Genomic DNA, 17,890 nt, shown 5'->3' with positions numbered 1-17,890 from the left:
CAACAGAGTGAGACCCTGTCTCAAAAAAATAATAATAAAATAATTTTTTTAAATGAGATGCTTTGCAGCAGTGAAAATGAATTGACTAGGCCTGATATAGTGTCTCACACCTGTAATCTCAGCATTTTGGGAGGCCAAGGCGGGTGGATCACTTGAGGTTAGGAGTTCAGGACCAGCATGACCAACATGGTGAAACCCTCTCTCTACTAAAAATACAAAAAATTAGCCGGGTGTGGTGGTGTGCGCCTGTAATCCCAACTACTCGGGAGGGTGAGGCAGGAGAATCCTTTGAACTGAGGAGGTGGAGGTTGCAGGGGACCAAGGAGTGCACATTACTGCACTCCAGCCTGGGCGAGTAACATTGATGAACCTTGAAAACAATATAATTTATGGCTGGAGTTCAAGCGATTCTCCTGCCTCAGCCTCCCAAGTAGGTGGGTAGCTCGTGCCACCACACCCAGCTAAGTCAAAGAGACCAGTCACAAAAGGCCACATATTGTATGATTCCATTTATATGAAATATCCAGAATAGGTGAATCCACAGAGACAGAGAGTAGATTGGTCGTTGCAGGGGACAGAGTGGGAAGAAATGGGGAGTGACTCCTGGGGGGCATGGGGTGTCCTTTTGGGGTGATGAAAATGTTCTGGAGCTAGATAGAGGTGGTGGTTGCACAGTACTGTGAATGTCCTAAATGCCACTGAATTGTTCATGTTTACAGTGGTTAATTTTATGTTATGTGAATTTCACCCCAATAAAAAATTATATTTTTTACATATGTAGACATATATGTGCTGTAGAAATATTAAAACAAACAAGGGAATTAAAAATGTCAAATTCAGGATTTCTTTTAGGCTGGGCATGGTGGCTCATGCCTGTAATCTTTGGGAGGCCGAGGCAGGTGGATCATCTGAGGTCCTGGGTTTGAAACCAACCTGGCCAAACCCCGTCTCTACTAAAAATACAAAAATTAGCCAGTTGTGGTGGCGTGTGCCTGTAGTCCCAGCTACTCCGGAGGCTGAGGCAGGAACCCTGGAGACGGAGGTTGCAGTGAGCCGAGATGGCGCCACTGCACTCCAGCCTGGGTGATAGAGTGAGACTCTGTCTCAAAAAGAAAAAAAAAAAAAGGATTTCATTTAGAGATGGAGTCTTGCTATGTTGCCCATGCTGGAACACAGTGGCTATTTCACAGGTGCAATCAGCACACGACAGCCACAAACTCCTGGGCTCAAGTGATCCTCCCATCTCAGCCTCCCGAGTAGCTCAGGCTGCAGGATGTTTATAAAGCGAAAGGAAAGAGAATGGGATGAAGGATGAGTTTGCAGGGAGCAAAACTGGATTAGTAATGCTTTATTTCTTAAGTTGGATGGTGGTATGTGAGTGTTATATTATGCACAATACATTTTAGTATTTCTATAACATTTATTTATTACTTATTTGAGACGGAGTCTCACTCTGTTGCCAAGGCTGGAGTGCAATGGTGCGATCTCAGCTTACTGCAACCTCTGCCTCCCAGGTTCAAGTGATTCTCCTGCCTCAGCCTCCCAAGTAGCTGGGATTACAGGCATCCACCATCAGGCCCAGCTAATTTTTGTATTTTTAGTAGAGATGGGGTTTCTCCATGTTGGTCAGGCTGGTCTTGAACTCCTGACCTCAGGTGATCCACCCGCTTTGGCCTCCCAAAGTGTTGGGATTACAGGCATAAGCCAGTGCACACGGCCAACATTTATTTAAAAAGAAGGATTTTCAAGAAAGATGTTGGGGTAAGATACCCAGATTTGAGACCCAATCAGCACATACGAGACATAGCTATTAAATAGAATTCCATAGACAAATATGATAACACTTGCTCATTAATACATTTCAGCCCAGCATCCCAACACATACACGGTGCATGCAGCGCTTTCTCATGCTGGATGTTGCAACGTTCTCCTGGAACAACACTGGGTCATGTGACCCACCATTTGGGAAGCTCAATTCTGATCTCTCATATTTATCCCAGGATGTGCAACATATGATCGATCAGCCTTAATGGAATCAGGCCCTCTCCTAAACAGAAAACCTGTCTCTGTGTCATCATGAACATGTAAATTTTAAGAATTAAAATGCTTCAGAGCTGCGTCAAAGACAAAAAGGGAATGAAAGCGAGTTTGCACACTTTACCTGTCGGGGGGATCCTGTGATCATGAAAGTGAGTTTGTAGTATCCTCCCTTTGGAAAGAAAGTGCTAATGACCATCCCAGAAATACTCTCCCAACCTTGCTTGGTGACTAAGGTGAGCCATGTCACCCCTCCAGGTGGTAGGTTTAATCCCTGAATGAAGAGAGAACTCCCAGCCTCCCCCATCCCCATGACCTTTTTGCTCTAAGAGGCTATAATGTTATGCATTCTGTAGAAGGCAAAGCCGCTGGTACCTGGAGCTAACGAGAGTGTGAAGGACCTAGGGATTTCACTGGGCCGGGGAGGATGGGTAAGTTGTGGGGGTGTGGTGGTGTGCACCTATATTCGTAGCTACTTGTTAGACCGAGGTAGGAGGATCCCTTGAGCCCAGGAGTTCAAGACAAGCCTGGGCAACACAGTGAGACTCCAGTCTCTAAAAAAGAACAAAGCTGGAAAGATTTTGGGAAGTAGAACAGAGCTAATGGGAGAGAAGCCAGGGCCACTGATATGGTTTGGCTGTGTCCCCATCCAAATTTCATCTTGAATTATAGCTCCCATAATTTCCATGTGTTGTGGGAGGGACTTGGTGGGAGATACTTGAATCATGGGGGCAGTTTCCCCCATACTGTTCTCGTGGTAGTGAATAAGTCTCATAGGATCTGATGGTTTTATAAGAGGTTTCTTCTTTTGCTTGGTTGTCATTCACTTTTTGCCTGCCACCATGTAAGACATGCCTTTCGCCCTCTGCCATGATTGTGAGGCCTTCCCAGCCATGTGGAACTGTGGGCCCATTAAACCTCTTTCCTTTATAAATTACCCGGTCTTGGGTATGTCTTTATTAGCAGCATGAGAACAGACTAATACAGCCATCAGGGGGCACTCACAGGCAAGTCTGGCTGAGGAGGAGCCCTGGAGTGGCAGGGAAATAAGGATGGAGGGTGAGGTTGGGCCCATGGGACCCTGAGGCTGCTTGCTCTGGACCTGCCAGATGGAGATGAAGGTGCCCACCATAAAGTCGTTCTTCAGAGTCTCAATCCACATGCTCTGAATATGAGTGACTGTCACAGACTTACACTGGCATCGCAGGTGGGATGGGCCCCATGCCAGCATGGTTAGATTGCTCTTCAAGCTCTGCAGGGAGGACCTCCCTTTCACCAAAGTTCCTCTCCGTCTTACAGCCCCTGGGCTTCCAGCACAAAGATAACATCAAAGGGCTGAGCCCCCAAAGTGTATCCCTTGCATCTCTTAGCTCACACCTAAGCCAGGCCAACAAACATCTTCAGGGACCCCTAAAGAACAGTAGCGCCAGGACTGTGCCTGCAGTGCGGCACAGAGAAGCTTGGCGTGCAGCCTGTGCATCTCTTATTTAAAATCCCAAGAGGAGAATCTGATCAGGTCCATCGCTGGTCCACCCGGCCATGGTGGGGGCTCAGCAAGGGGCGAGGACCCAAGAGATGCTCTGAGAAGAAAGTGGGGGAGAGCCAGCACCCCCAGGGCAAGTTAAATCCCAATTGTATTAGTTTCTGGTTGTTGCTCTAACAAATTACCACAAACTTAGTGGCTTTCAACAACACTAATTTACTCTTTTGCAGTTTTGGGGGTCAGACTCCTAAAGTCAGTCAAACAGGGTAAAAATCAAGGGTTAAAAAGAAAAAATATAAATTAAGATCACAGCTGGGTGCGGTGACCCATGCCTATAATTCCAGCACTTTGGGAGGCTGAGGCAGGTGGATAATTTGAGATCAAGAGTTTGAGACCAGCCTGGGCAACATGGCGAAACCCCATTTCTACTAAAAGGGCAAAAATTAGCTAGGTGCGGTGGTGGGTGCCTATAATTCCAGCTACTTGGGAGGCTGAGGTGGGAGAATCATTTGAACCTGGGAGGCGGAGGTTGCAGTGAGCCGAGATTATGCCATTGCGCTCCAGCCTGGGTGACAGAGCGAGACTCTGTCTCAAAATAAATAAATAAATAAATAAATAAATAAAAAAGATCCCAGCCCAAGTCATTCCCATAGGCAATGGGAGTGTCTTCTAGATATCTCTTTGTGTCCACACCTAGACACACAAATAGATATACTGATGTTACAAACGTGGCTGCAAGCTGTTTTGTAACTTGTTATTTTTGTTCAATAATATGTTATTAGTTCTTTCTATGACATTAAAGATATATCTGTGATAAAGATAGATCTATGATACACAGTCATTTTCAGTGGCTAAAGAGTATCTTAGTGTTTAGATTGAACATATGAAACGGCCCATTTTGGCTGGGCTCGGTGGCTCATGCATGTAATCCCAGAACTCTGGGAGGCCGAGGCAGGCAGCTTAATTGAGGCCAGGAGTTCAAGACCCGCCTGGCCAACATGGTGGAAACCCTATCTCTACTAAAAATACAAAAATTAGCTGGGCGTGGTGGTGCACACCTGTAATCCCAGCTACTTGGGAGCCTGAGGCAGGAGAATCGCTTGAACCTGGGAGGCAGAGGTTGCAGTGAGCCAAGATCGTGCCACTGCACTTCAGCCTGGTGACAGACTGAGACTGTCTCAAGACAAACAAACAAACAAACAACAACAAAAAAAACTGCCCATTTTGCATTTTGTAGGCCATAGCTATAGAATATAGGCAGTTCCATATGGTTCAAGCTAAAAGGTACATTGTGATAATTTGTCAACCAGCCTCTGGGATGGATATTTACTGGAACCTTTGTTCAATTTTCCCAATTATAAACATTTTTTGGTAACCCTAATATAGTCCTTACCATGTGCCAACCACTCTTCTAAGTCCATTTTGCTAACATATATTAACTCTTGCAATCCTTACTCTCCCCCACCAAAAACAAAAACAAAAACAAAAAACCAACTCTATAAGGAAGGTACTATTATTACCCCCACCTAATAGCTGAATAAACGGTGTCATGAATGAAGTGAGAAGCTTGTCCAAGGTCACATGGTAAATAGCAGCACCAGCTCCAAACACAGCCATGTAGCTTCACAGCCTCAGCTTTCTTAAATGCTACAGTGAATGGAATACTTTTTCGAATTTCCTTTTCAAATGTTCATTGCTGGTGTAAAGAAATCCCACACAATTAATTTTTGTGTGTTGATCTTGTTCCTTGCAACTTGACTGAATTAGTTTATTTGCTCTAACAGTTTTCTTGTGAATTCTTTGGGATTCTCCCTATATGGGATTGTGCCACCCGTGACTAAAGATAGTTTTACTTCATCCTTTACAATCTGGATGCCTTTTATTGCTTTTTCTTGCCTAATTGCTCTGGCTAGAACTTCCAGTACAATGTCGAACAGCAGCGGTGAAAGCGGGCATCCTTGTCCTGCTCCTGATCTCAGGGAGATGCACTCAGGCTGTGCTCCTCAACACTGTGCTCACTGTCTGTCCACCCCACATTCATGTTGCCAGGAATCCCTGCACAAGCTTCTTCTCACACCTAAGACATTAAGTCCATAGGACAACTTCTGGGTCAAACGGTGTGCACATTTTATAGCTGAGTTCATTATCCCAAATCACAAAAACTTGAACCATTTCATGCTTCTATCAGCAAAGCAAGAGTGTGCACACTGCCTCTTCAGAGGGGCTTGGCCCGGCTCAGTGGCTCACGCCTGTAATCCCAGCACTTTGGGAAGCTGAGGCGGGTGGATCACTGGAGGTCAGGAGTTCAAGACCAGCCTGGCCAACATGGTGAAACCCCGTCTCTACTAAAAATACAAAAATTAACCAGGCATGGCGATGTATGCCTGTAATCCCAGCATTCAGGAGGCTGAGGCAGGAGAATCACTTGAAACCAGGAGGCAGAGGTTGTGGTGAGTGGAGATCACACCATCGCACTCCAGCCTGGGCGACAGAGGAAGACTGCATCTCAAAAAAAAAAAAAAAAGAAAGAAAGAAGAAAGAAAGGGTGAGTCATCACATCCACTTCCACATCTCGATTCACTCACTCCTCTACCTACTCTAGTCTGGCTCCCATCCCCATCCCTTCTCTAAAGCCTCTCTTGCCAAGTAAACAACAACGTCATTGTCACTAAATCCAATAGATACACCACGGACCTGACCTTCCTGGAACTCTCAGCAGCAGTTGACACTGACTGTGACCATGCCCCACTTCCCTCGCCTCCTTCCCTTAGCTTGCAGGGATCCACTTGTGCCTGACTTTCACTGGATCGCCGTGGCTACTTCTCAGAATCTTTTGGGGACTTCCGTGCTCCCACCCCTTAAAGGTTAGCACTCACTGGGGGCGTGTTCTAGGCCCTTTTGCTTTCTCATCTACATCTTCTCTTGCTGGTCGGTTGCAGCTTCTTCCAGGGTTCTGGTTGCCGTCTATATGCTGGTGATATAGAAACCTACATCTCAGCTGCAGATTCATATATCCAACCATCCATTCAACATCTCCATTTGTACATTCCATAGACACCTCAAACTCAATGCCTTCAGTCCTGACCTCATCTTCCACCCCAAATTGACTGTTTCTCCTGCATTTCCTATCCCAGCAAGTTATTCCAGTACCCATCAGTTGCCCAAGCCAGAAGCATGGTGCACTCTCTGACTCGTCCTCTCCTTCTTGTCCACTCACCCGTTCAGTTGCCAAATCCTACTGTTTCACTTCCTAATATGCTCAAATTCATCTACTTCTCTCCTCTGCCTCTATCACCTCCCCAGTCCAGGTCACCAACAGCTCTCAGATCTGGACATCCCAATAGTCTTCTAAATGCCCTCCCTTCCTCCAGTCTCACCCTGTCCCCTCTACTCTCTACACTGCAATACTTTAGTGAGAGCATAGACTTTGGAGTGAGGTTCAGTCTCAGCTCTATTGCTTACTGACTACACGACCTTGGGTAAGTGACTTAATCTTTCTGAGTCATTGTTTCTTCTTTTGTAATAAGAGGATATTAGGGCTGGGTGCAGTGGCTCATGCCTGTAATCCCAGAACTTTGGGAGGCCAAGGCGGGTGGCTCATTTGAAGTCAGGAGTTCAAGACCAGCTTGGCCAACATGGTGAGACCCCATCTCTACTAAAAGTACAAAAATTAGCCAGGTGTGTTGGTGCACGTCTGTAATCCCAGCTACTCAGGAAGCTGAGGTAGGAGAATCGCTTGAATCCGGAAGGTAGAGGTCGAAGTGAGGCAAGATCGTACCACTGCACTCCAGCCTGGGCAACAGAGCGAGACTCTAACTCCCTTGCAAAACAAGAGGATATTAGTATTCTATTGGGCAGGGTTTCTAGTTCTAAACAACAGAACTCACTCTGCTGAGTTTAAGAAGAAAGATTGTCCAGAAAAGACAAATCTCCAGAGGCAGAGAATAGATTCACGGTTACCTGGGTTGAGCAACCACCAGGAGGAAGTGGGAGTAGGGAGTGACTGTTAATGGGTGTGAGGGCTCTTACTGGGCTGATGAAATGTTCTGAAACTGGATTGTGATGATGGTTGCACAACTTGGGAAATTTACTAAAAGTCATTGAAATGTATATTTAAAACCGGTGATTTTCTGATATGTAAGTTATACCTCAAAAAAGTTGTAAAAAGAGACTTTCTTTTTTTTGAGACAGAGTCTCACTCTGCCACCAGGCTGGAGTGCAATGCCATGACCTCGGCTCACTGCAACCTCTGCCTCCTGAGTTCAAGCGATTCTCCTGCCTCAGCCTCCCGAGTAGCTGGGTTTATATAGGTGCCTGCCACCATGCCCAGCTAATTTTTGTATTTTTAGTAGAGACGGGGTTTCACCCTGTTGGTCAGGCTGGTCTTGAACTCCTGACCTCAGGTGATCCACCCACCTCAGTCTCCCAGAGTTCTGGGATTACAGATGTGAGCCACTGCGCCTGGCCGATTTTTTTTTTTTTTTTTTTGAGATAGGGTCTCACTCTGTCGCCCAGGCTGGAGTGCAGTGGCACAAACACAGCTCACTGCAGCCTCAACCTCCCAGGATCAAGCAATCCTCCCACCTCAGCCTTCCCAGTAGCTGGGACTACAGGCACGCAGCACCATGCCTGGTTAATTTGTTTTTCTGAGATGGAGTTTAGCTCTGTCGTCCAGGCTGGAGTGCAGCAGAGTGATCTCAGCTCACTGCACCCTCTGCCTCCCAGGTTTAAGTGATTCTCCTGCCTCGGCCTGCCAAGTAGCTGGGATTACAGGCACCTGCCACCACATCTGGGTAATTTTTGTATTTTTTTTTTTTTTTTTTTTTTTTTTTAGTAGAGAGAGACTTTCACCATGTTGGCCAGGCTGGTCTCAAATGAACTCCTGAACCCAGGTGATCTGCCCACCTGGGCCTCCCAAATGCTGGGATTACAGATGTGAGCCACCGTGCCCAGTCATCTTTTTTTTTTTTTTTGAGATGAAGTCTCACTCTGTCCCCCAGGCTGGAGTGCAGTGGCATAATCTTTGCTCACTGTAGTCTCTGCCTCCCAGGTTCTAGCGATTCTTTTGCCTCAGTCTCCTGAGTAGCTGGGACTACAGGTGCGCGCCCAGCTAACTTGTATTTTTAGTAGAGACAGGGTTTCACCATGCTGGCCAGGCTGGTCTTGAACTCCTGACCTCAAGTGATCCACCTGTCTCAGCCTCCCAAAGTGCTGAGATTACAGGCATGAGCCACTGCACCTGGCCAAAGTTAACGATTTTGAGATGGCGAGATGACCCTGTGTCATCCAGGTGGGCCCTGAGTGCTATTACACTCGTCCTTATAAGAGAGGCAGAAGGAGATTTGACACACACACAAAGAGGAGAAGACCATGTGAAAACAGGGCAGAGAGGTCTGAAGATGCTGGCCTTGGCTGGGCACAGCAGTTCCCGCCTGTAATCCCAGCACTTTGGGAGGCCAACGCAGGAGGATCACTTGAGCCCAGGTGTTCAAGACTCACCTGGGCAAGACGGTGAGACTCCATGATATGATAGAGTTGACCTGACCCAATCACACGAGCCCCTTAAAAGAAGAGAGTATTCTTCTTCTGGTCCCGGGAGAGAAGTCAGAGATTTGAAGCATGAGAACAATGCGTTGTGTCATAGCAGGCTTGGAGATGGAGAGGACCACGTGGCAGGGAATGTGGGAGGACTTCAGAATCTGAGAGTGGCCCCAGGCTGACAGCCAGTGAGGAGCAGAGCCCAGTCCTGCAGCCTCAAGGGATTGAATTTTGCCAACAACAAAAATGAGTTTGGAAGTGAATTTTCCCCAGAGTCTCCAGGCAGGAACTCAGCCTGCTGACGCCTTGATTTAGGCCTGTGGGACTGTGTTAGTTTCCACTGCTGTGTAACAAATAGAAACTAATACAGCCTCAGACACCCCTCATTCCATAGGGCAGCTCACAGTCTGCAGAGGGACAGAGTGGGGCCCTCTAAGCCATGGGGTCCAAGGAAGGGGATCCCCTATTGTATGGGTCAAAGGGCAGTACTTCCCTCCATTCCTGAATTTGAATTCTGTGCACACCTGGCATCCAGTGTTATTCCTTGTGTATCAAAGTGTTGCCTGGGGCATATGTTTGGAAAGCTTGGGTCTCCTGTTGTGTCCTAGCTGCAAGGGAAGCTGGGACATTCAGCTGTGACATGGATTGTGTGGTGGAACTCATAACTCAGAACGTTCCCTAAACATGGTTAGGCTGTTCAGGTCGTGATCACCCACTCCCACAACCAATCTTCCAGGATTATGTAGGAGAATCAAATAGGCCAATACATGTCACATGCTAAGAACAGAACGCGGCACATGCTAAGTCCTCAGCAGTACTCAGTAGGTGTTATATTTCAAGCAGAATGATCTCTCTAAAATGAAAATATGTGCATAAAACCCTTCATGTTTTCTGTTATGTTTCAATATTTTCTAATAAGATGCTGGGGGCTGGGGGACAGCTCTCCATGCTTTCTCAGTACCTGTGGGATGCAGCTCAAGGCACTCCATGATCAGGCCCCTGCTGGCTTCCCCAGCCCCACCTCAGCCTCACCTTCTCTGCCACTGTACCGGCCAGCTGTGGGCCTGTGAAAAAGCCAGACAAACTGCTCCTTCCTCTTCCTAACACTGTGCTACCCATGCAGTGGGGCTTGGAGGCTCCAGCCCAGGGTGGGAGGCTGGACTGGGGCAGCATCCCCGGAGGCCTGTGGGTGCAGGAGAGAAACCTCCATCATTACCCCTTGAAACAAGAAAATCAGACGCGGAGGCAGCTTTTCATAAGTCCACAGCCATTCATTTGAAAGAATCATGCTTATCTTTTGACATGATGTGTTTCCAGCTATTTTGGTGTTTTGGTGTTAGACATGAAAAAAAGGATGCGGATAGATGGTAGTAGGCAGGTGTTTTAATTGCTTGCCTGATATCCTTTATTTATGTATTTATTTATTTATTTATGGGGTCTCACTCTGTTGCCCAGGCTGGAGTGCAGTGGTGTGATTTAGGCTCACTGCAACCTCTGCCTCCCAGGTTCAAGTGATTCTCCTGCCTCAGCCTCCCAAGTAGCTGGGATTACAGGCATGTGCCACCATGTCTGGCTAATTTTTGTATTTTTAGTAGAGATGGGATTTCGCCATGTTGCCCAGGCTGGTCTTGAACTTCTGACCTCAGGTGATCCACCTGCTTCAGCCTCCCAGTGTTTGGATTACAGGTGTTGAGCCACCACGCCTGGCCCTTTATTTATTATTTTTTATTACATATATATTTTAAGACAGGGTCTCAGTCTGTCACCCAGGCGAGGGTGCAGTGGCGTGATCACAGCTCACGGCAGTCTCCACCTTTGCCTGGCCTCCTTCACAGTTCCGTGTTAGTCCTCAAGCCTCTCCTTGGTCTTCTTCAGGTTGGTAAAAGGCATCATCGTTCCTCAGGAATCTAGAGCCATCTTTCACCTCCTAGCAAATCTATCATTTCTGCCTCCAAAACACATCTCAGCTTTGTCCGCCTCTCTCCAGCTCCGCCAGCCCATTCTAGCCCCAGCCTCTATCTCCTCGCATCTGGTGACTCCAGGAACCTTCTCACTGGTTCCTCACCGTCATTCTTGTCCCACCACACTCTATGCTCTCCACAGTGGCCCATAAGGCTTCTAGAAACATGAGTGAGATGGTTTTACTTCTCTGCATAAAACTTTTCAGTGGCTTCCCATGGCACTGAAAATCAAATAGCAACTCTTCCCCTGACCTGCCCTCAGCTCCGGCTGCTCCCTCCTCTCTCCCCAGGTTCTGGGACATGCTGTCCTTGCTGTCACTCTTGTGTTTCCAGGTCTTTGCATTTACTGTTCTCTTCGTACCGTGTGTCACGTGGCTGGATTCTTCTCCTCCTACAGGGTCACTTCCCGAACTGGGTTACCTCTGACCTTCCCCTCAAGCTCTAGCACATCACCCAGCTGTCAAGGGTGGGATGAGAATATGGCAGACCTCCTGCTTCTACTTTTCTGAAGACAGTCGGGGGCAGGCTGGGTGCAGTGGCTCACACCTGTAATCTCAGCATTTTGGGAAGCCAAGACGGACGGATCGCTTGAGGCCAGGAGTTCGAGACCAGCCTAGCCAACATAGCAGAACGCCATCTCTACTAAAATACAGAATTATCTCCCTATCTACTAGGGAGGCTGAGGCAGGAGAATCGCATGAACCCAGGAGGTGGGGGTTGCAATGAGCCAAGATCGTGCCACTGCACTCCAGTCTGGGTGACAGAGGGAGACTCTGTCTCAAAAAAAAAAAAAAAAAAAAGATGGTCAGGGTCAGAGGGGCCATGCTTGGGTTGGATTTGGATTTGCTCCTCCTGGCATCTGGGGCCTCCCCGGCCTCTGTGCTGGGCTCACTTCTACTCAGCTGGAGGAGGCCCAGACTCACAGGTTTGTGGCCACCCACTGGGAAACAGGTGTCCAGCCAGGAGCTCCATTTTAACAGCCACAAACTAGCACAGCAGCACCATCTCCACAGCGACAGCCAGCCTGGGCCCAGGAATGACAGCATAGGCTCATGTTGGCGCCAGTGGAGGCTGACTGGGCAGTGGCGAAGCAGCAGCTCTGAGTGGAATTGTTTCCTGTGCCTCTCTCAATCTTCCTTAGTCTTCTGTGGCCATTGGAAAAGCTTCTGTGAGGACTGGTCTCCAGGGAAGAGGGAAATCCTCCAAAGAGAATGCAACCAACTTTTATTCCTTTGCTTACAATCTTCCCATGGCTTCTCAACCCACTTGGAATAAAATCTAAAGAATTATCCAGCCGGGTACGGTGGCTCACGCCTGTAATTTCAGCACTTTGAGAGGCCAAGGCGGGCAGATCACCTGAGGTCAGGAGTTCGAGACCAGCCTGGCCAACATGGCAAAACCCCGTCTCTACTAAAAATACAAAAATTAGCTGGGTGTAGTGGCGTGCACCAATAGTCCCAGCTACTGGGGAGGCTGAAGTGGGAAAATCACCTGAACCCGGGAGGTCGAGGCTGCAGTGAGCCAAGATCATACCACTGCACTCCAGTCTCGGTAACCAGAGTGAGAACCTATCTCAAAAAATAAAAAAAGAATTCTCCAAAGTGGTGCCACCATAGGCGGCTTGGTTTAAGCAACAGCTCGGTGGTCACAGAAACCAAATAGTAGTAAAGTACCAAGGTGAGCTGGCAACCTCCATGGGCCAAGAAGCACGTCCCAGATGAGGAGCAGGGCTCCTGGTGGGACTCAGGAAGGGGCCGAGGTAAGAATAGGAGGTCAGCAATTGCTGATGGAGTCGCCACAGCCCAGCTGCAGGGCTGAGACAAGCCAGGACTAGAGAGGTAGACTTAGAAATCCCTAATTTCTGGCTTTTGGAAAGACCTTGTAACAGATCACTGATTTTTGTCTGCCTACCCTCCCCACTTCCTTTTCCCATTTTGTCTGGTCACAGAATCTTCCTTCCTAAGGAAAATCCACTGGATGTGGTTCACGTAGGGCTCACACGGCTCCCTCGTCTTCTCCCTACTTCCTGCCACGGGAGCCAGCATATGACCCAGGCTGGCCAATGGGATGACACCTTGACCCTGGCCACAGTGATTGGTTCAGGGATGGATCTGTAACTCACATCTGATCAATCAGAGTCTTTCCTGGGACTTTCTTAGCAGAGCTATCAAGAAAGACTTGTTTGCTCCTCTGAGGTTGTTAAAAGAAGAGAATGTGAGGATATCTTGTACATACAGAGTTGTTCAAGAAGGAAGCCAAATAGAAGCAAATGGAGCCAGGATGTAGGGAGAGGGATCCGTCCTGATGACATAGTTTGAACTCTTATCTTCATCCACACAGCACCATCTCTTCAACTGGCCAGTTACATGATCCAATAAATTCCCCTTTGAGGCTTTGTGGTTAACGTAAGTTGGGTTTCTGTCACTTACTGCCCAAACGATCCTGGCTGACACAGACCTGCTTAGCATCCTATCTACACAGACCTCCAACACAAACTCCTCTTGTAGCTGCATCCCTGCCTTTGAATCCAGATCTGAATTGGTTGTGAGAATAGAAGAAGCTGAACAGCCTCTTGGTTAATTTCCGCCATAACCAGTCCCTGCTTTGTATCCCATTTTCAATAACCGAGGCCCTGTCTCCTTATCCTGGCTCTTAGTCCTTGCAGCCCCTGTAGGGACAGCTGGCCAGAACCTGTCACTTGCTGCTGTATCCTGAACATTGCTCGAGCCTGTCTGGATTTCCACCTGTGGTCCACACCAGTCCTACTTGATGCAAAATACATTCCCCAATTCCTATGCCCCATGGGTCTACCCATTTCACAGATGGCTAAGTCATGGTTACACAAACTTAAGGCTTCACAGAGCAACTTAAGGCAGCATTTCCCAAACTGTGTACTGTGAGACTCCATTTGGCCATTTAGTGAGATGTTAATAGATAGTCCATTAACCAAGAGGAAAAAAGCAAAGCTGGTGATAGTTTTTTCTTCCATTTTATCTTTTAAAATACAAACTGTAGAGAAACTTTTATATGAAGGTTATCTTCTAAAGTTGGCACTTAAGATGAAAATCATGGCTCATCAAAATTGCCTTTTAAACCCTTAAATTGTCCACAAAGCATAGCAAACACCTCCCACTTCCCAGTGGGTCTGCTGGAGCCAATTTTGCCTCCAGATCTAGAACAAGTTGCTGTTTTTACAGTTTTGCTCCAGGTGAAGGTGAAGGAGTTGACTTATTTTAGGGGTCATGTGGCTGAAAAATATGTACCTAGATTAATAAGCAGAGCAGCAAGATGCTCGCTAAAAAGCACGTGGGAACAGAGATTGACGGAGGGAACACCAGATGCCAGTATCCCATCTCACACCTACTCCAGCGAACCCGGTTGCTGAATCATTGCATTATTTATATTGTTCTCTCTCTCTCCATGTCCCCGTGGAACATGTATAACTGAATTTGAGGGAGTTAAATACATGTAAGTTACGATTTCACCATGTGAAAGAAAAATATTTATCATTACAAGGTGTTCTCATAGTAATCTGTTTTTAGAAATTTTATTATTATACAATAATCTGAAGAAATTGAAGGCTGGGCATGGTGACCCACACCTGTAATCCCAGCACTTTGGGAGGCCAAGGCGGGTGGATTGCTTGAGCTCAGGAGTTCAAGACCAGCCTGGACAACTATGGTGAAACCCTGTCTCTACCAAAAATACAAAAAATTAGCTGGGCGTGGTGGTGTACACCTGTGGTCCCAGCTACTCGGGAGGTTGAGGTGGGAGGATTGCTTGGGCCGGGGAGGTATAGGTTGCAGTGAGCTGAGATCACACCACTGCACTACAGCCTAGGTGACAGAGTGAGACCTCATCTCAAAAAAAAAAAAAAGAAAGAAAGAAAGAAAAGGAATTGTAGGCCAGACACAGTGGCTCATGCCTATAATCCCAGCACTTTGGGAGGCCAAAGCAGGAGGATCACTTGAGTCCAGGAGTTTGAGACTAGCCTGAGCAACATAGGGAGACCCCCATCTCCACAAAAAAAAAAATAAAAAATTAGACAGACATCATGGCGTGTGCCTATGGTCCCAGCTACTTGGGAGGATGAGGCGGGAGGATCACTTGAGCCTGAGAAGTTGAGGCTGTGGCGAGCTGTGATCATGACACTGCACTCCAGCCTAGGGCAACACAATGAGACCCTGTCTCTAAAAAAGAAATAAAAAGATTGTATGCTGGGCCCAAGAATGTCAGGAAGTCCCATCACCTGCTACATGAAATTGTGACATACAATCTACGTATTAATGCAGAAGGGGGCATTTACTAATTATGCTCTTTACCATTGGTCCTATGATAGCTGGTTTAAGTGATATGTCTTATTTTAGATTTCAGCACATATATATAAATATATAAAAATACATATAAATATATAAATATATAAAAATATATGAGATGGCAAAACCCCATCTCTACTAAAAATACTATATATATATATATATATATATATATTTTTTTTTTTTTTTTTTTTGAGACAGAGTCTTGCTCTGTGGCTCAGGCTGGAGTGCAGTGGTGCAATCTTGGCTCACTGCAACCTCCACCTCCTGGGTTCAAGTGATTCTCCTGTCTCAGCCTCCCGAGTAGCTGGGATTACAGGCACCCACCACCATGCCCGGCTAATTTTTGTATTTTTAGCACAGATGGAGTTTCTAGCACGTTGGCCAGGCTGGTCTCAAACTCTTGACCTCAAGTGACCTGCCCGCCTTGGCCTCCCAAAGTGCTGGAATTACAGGCATGGGCCACCGTGCCGGACCCAGCATATATGTTTATCATTCAATATTTGTTGAACAGTAAACATATGAATCGAATAATAATAATCCTAATAATAGCATTATTAATAATAAGAACTAACACTTAATCAGGGATTACTATATGCCATATATTTCTCAAACAGCTTTGCATTTATTAGTTCATTTAATATTCCTATCAACAATTCTCCCCATTTTACAGATGATGAAACCAAGGCTCAAAGAGGTGAAGGATTTTTGAATCCACGTTTCCAGATTTCAAATCCTGAACTTGGACGTGGTTACTTTGAGGGTCAGAGCAGAGGATATAGATAAAAATACATACATGTATTTTATATACATATATACTATTATATAATCAAAAAGATTATTACTATTATTATTATTTTGAGATGGAGTCTTGCTTTGTCACCCAGGCTGGAGTGCAGTGGCTTGATCTCGGCTCACTGCAACCTCCGCCTCCGGGTTCAAGCAATTCTCCTGCCTCAGCCCCCCTAGTAGCTGGGATTACAGGCGTGCACCACCACGCCCCACTAATTTTTGTATTTTTAGTAGAGATGGGGTTTCACCATATTGGCCAGGCTGGTCTCAAACTCCTGACTTCGTGATCCACCCGCCTCGGCCTCCCAAAGTGTTGGGATTACAGGTGTGAGCCACCGCTCCCAGACTTAAAAAGATTATTTTTAAAAATAGATACTAGTTATGGAGCTCTTATCCTATGTCAGTCATCATGATAAGGGCTGTTCATGCCTTTTTTTTTGGTTAATTGCCACAACCCTATGAACAGATGCAGAAACTGAGGCTCAGAGAAGTTAATGACTTGGCCCAGAAGACACAGCCAGTATTATGAAATAAGTTACCCTAACTCTTAGTAAACTACACTGCCACTCTATAGATACAAATTGCCTTCATCATCATTATCAATCAGCACAGAGAATAAGAGGCACTCACCATCAGGGAAATTCAAATCACAACTACAATGAACTACCACTTCACACTCACTAGTATGGCTATAATAAAAAAGACAGACAATCAGCCGGGCGTGGCAGCTCATGCCTGTAATCCCAGCACTTTGGGAGGCCAAGGTGGGCAGATGACTTGAGGTCAGGAGTTTGAGACCAGCCTGGCCTACATGGCGAAACCTCATCTCTACTAAAAATACAAAAATTAGTGAGGAGTGGTGATGCACACCTGTAATCCTAGCTACTCGGGAGGCTGAGGCAGGAGAATCACTTGAACCGGGGAGGTGGAGGTTGCAGTGAGCCAAGATTGCGCCACTGCACTCCAGCCTGGGCAACAGAGCAAGACTTCATCTCAAAGACAAAAACAAAATGACAACAACAAAACCCAAAAAGACAGATGATAACAAGCGTTGGTGAGGATGTGGAGAAATTGGATCCCTCATACTCTGCTGATAGGAATGTAAAAAACTGCAGCTGCTGTGAAATTCAGCTCCACATTCCCCCCAAAGGTGAAACATAGTTAACATATGACCTAGCAATTTTACTCTTAGGTACATATTCGAGAGAAAGGAGAATATATATCCACATAAAACCTTGTACACAAATGTTCACGTGGCATTATTCATGATAGCCAAAAAAGAGAAACAACCCCAATGTCCATCAATGGATGAATGGATAGAAAAAAGTGGTCTATCCATGCAATGGAGTACTACTCAGCCGTAAAAAGGAATGAAGTATCAGCCGGGTGCAATGGCTCACGCCTGTAATCCTGACACTTTGGGAGGCCGAGGCAGGCAGATCACTTGAGTCCAGGAGTTTGAGACCAGCCTGGACAAAATAGTGAGACCCCGTCTCTTTAAAAAAAAAAATTGAATGAAGTATCAACACATGCTACAACATGGATGAGCATTGAAAACACGCTAAGTGCCACAAAGGACCACATATTATGTGATTCCATTTATATGAAATGTCCAGAATCGGCAAATCCATAGAGGCAGAAAGGAAATTGATGGGTGGGAAGGAGGAGGAACAGTGTTGGAAACGATGGTGAAGGAGTGTGGGATTCCTTTTGAGTCGATTAAAATATTCTAAAATTGATTGTGGGGATGGTTGCACAACTCT

At 46.5% G+C, this 17,890-nt stretch overlaps 1 protein-coding gene across 1 annotated transcript in view; it reads right to left on the bottom strand.

Annotated features, from left to right (window-relative positions):
• Positions 1 to 17,890, bottom strand: part of P2RX7 (purinergic receptor P2X 7) — a 54,275-nt gene that overhangs the window by 35,614 nt on the left and 771 nt on the right. The window lies entirely within an intron of this gene.

Source organism: Pan paniscus, chromosome 10 (genome assembly GCF_029289425.2).
Source record: "Pan paniscus chromosome 10, NHGRI_mPanPan1-v2.0_pri, whole genome shotgun sequence".
Classification (NCBI taxonomy): Eukaryota; Metazoa; Chordata; class Mammalia; order Primates; family Hominidae; genus Pan; species Pan paniscus.
The sequence above is the reverse complement of the archived record's forward strand: the minus strand, read 5'-3'. Positions and strand labels throughout refer to the sequence as shown.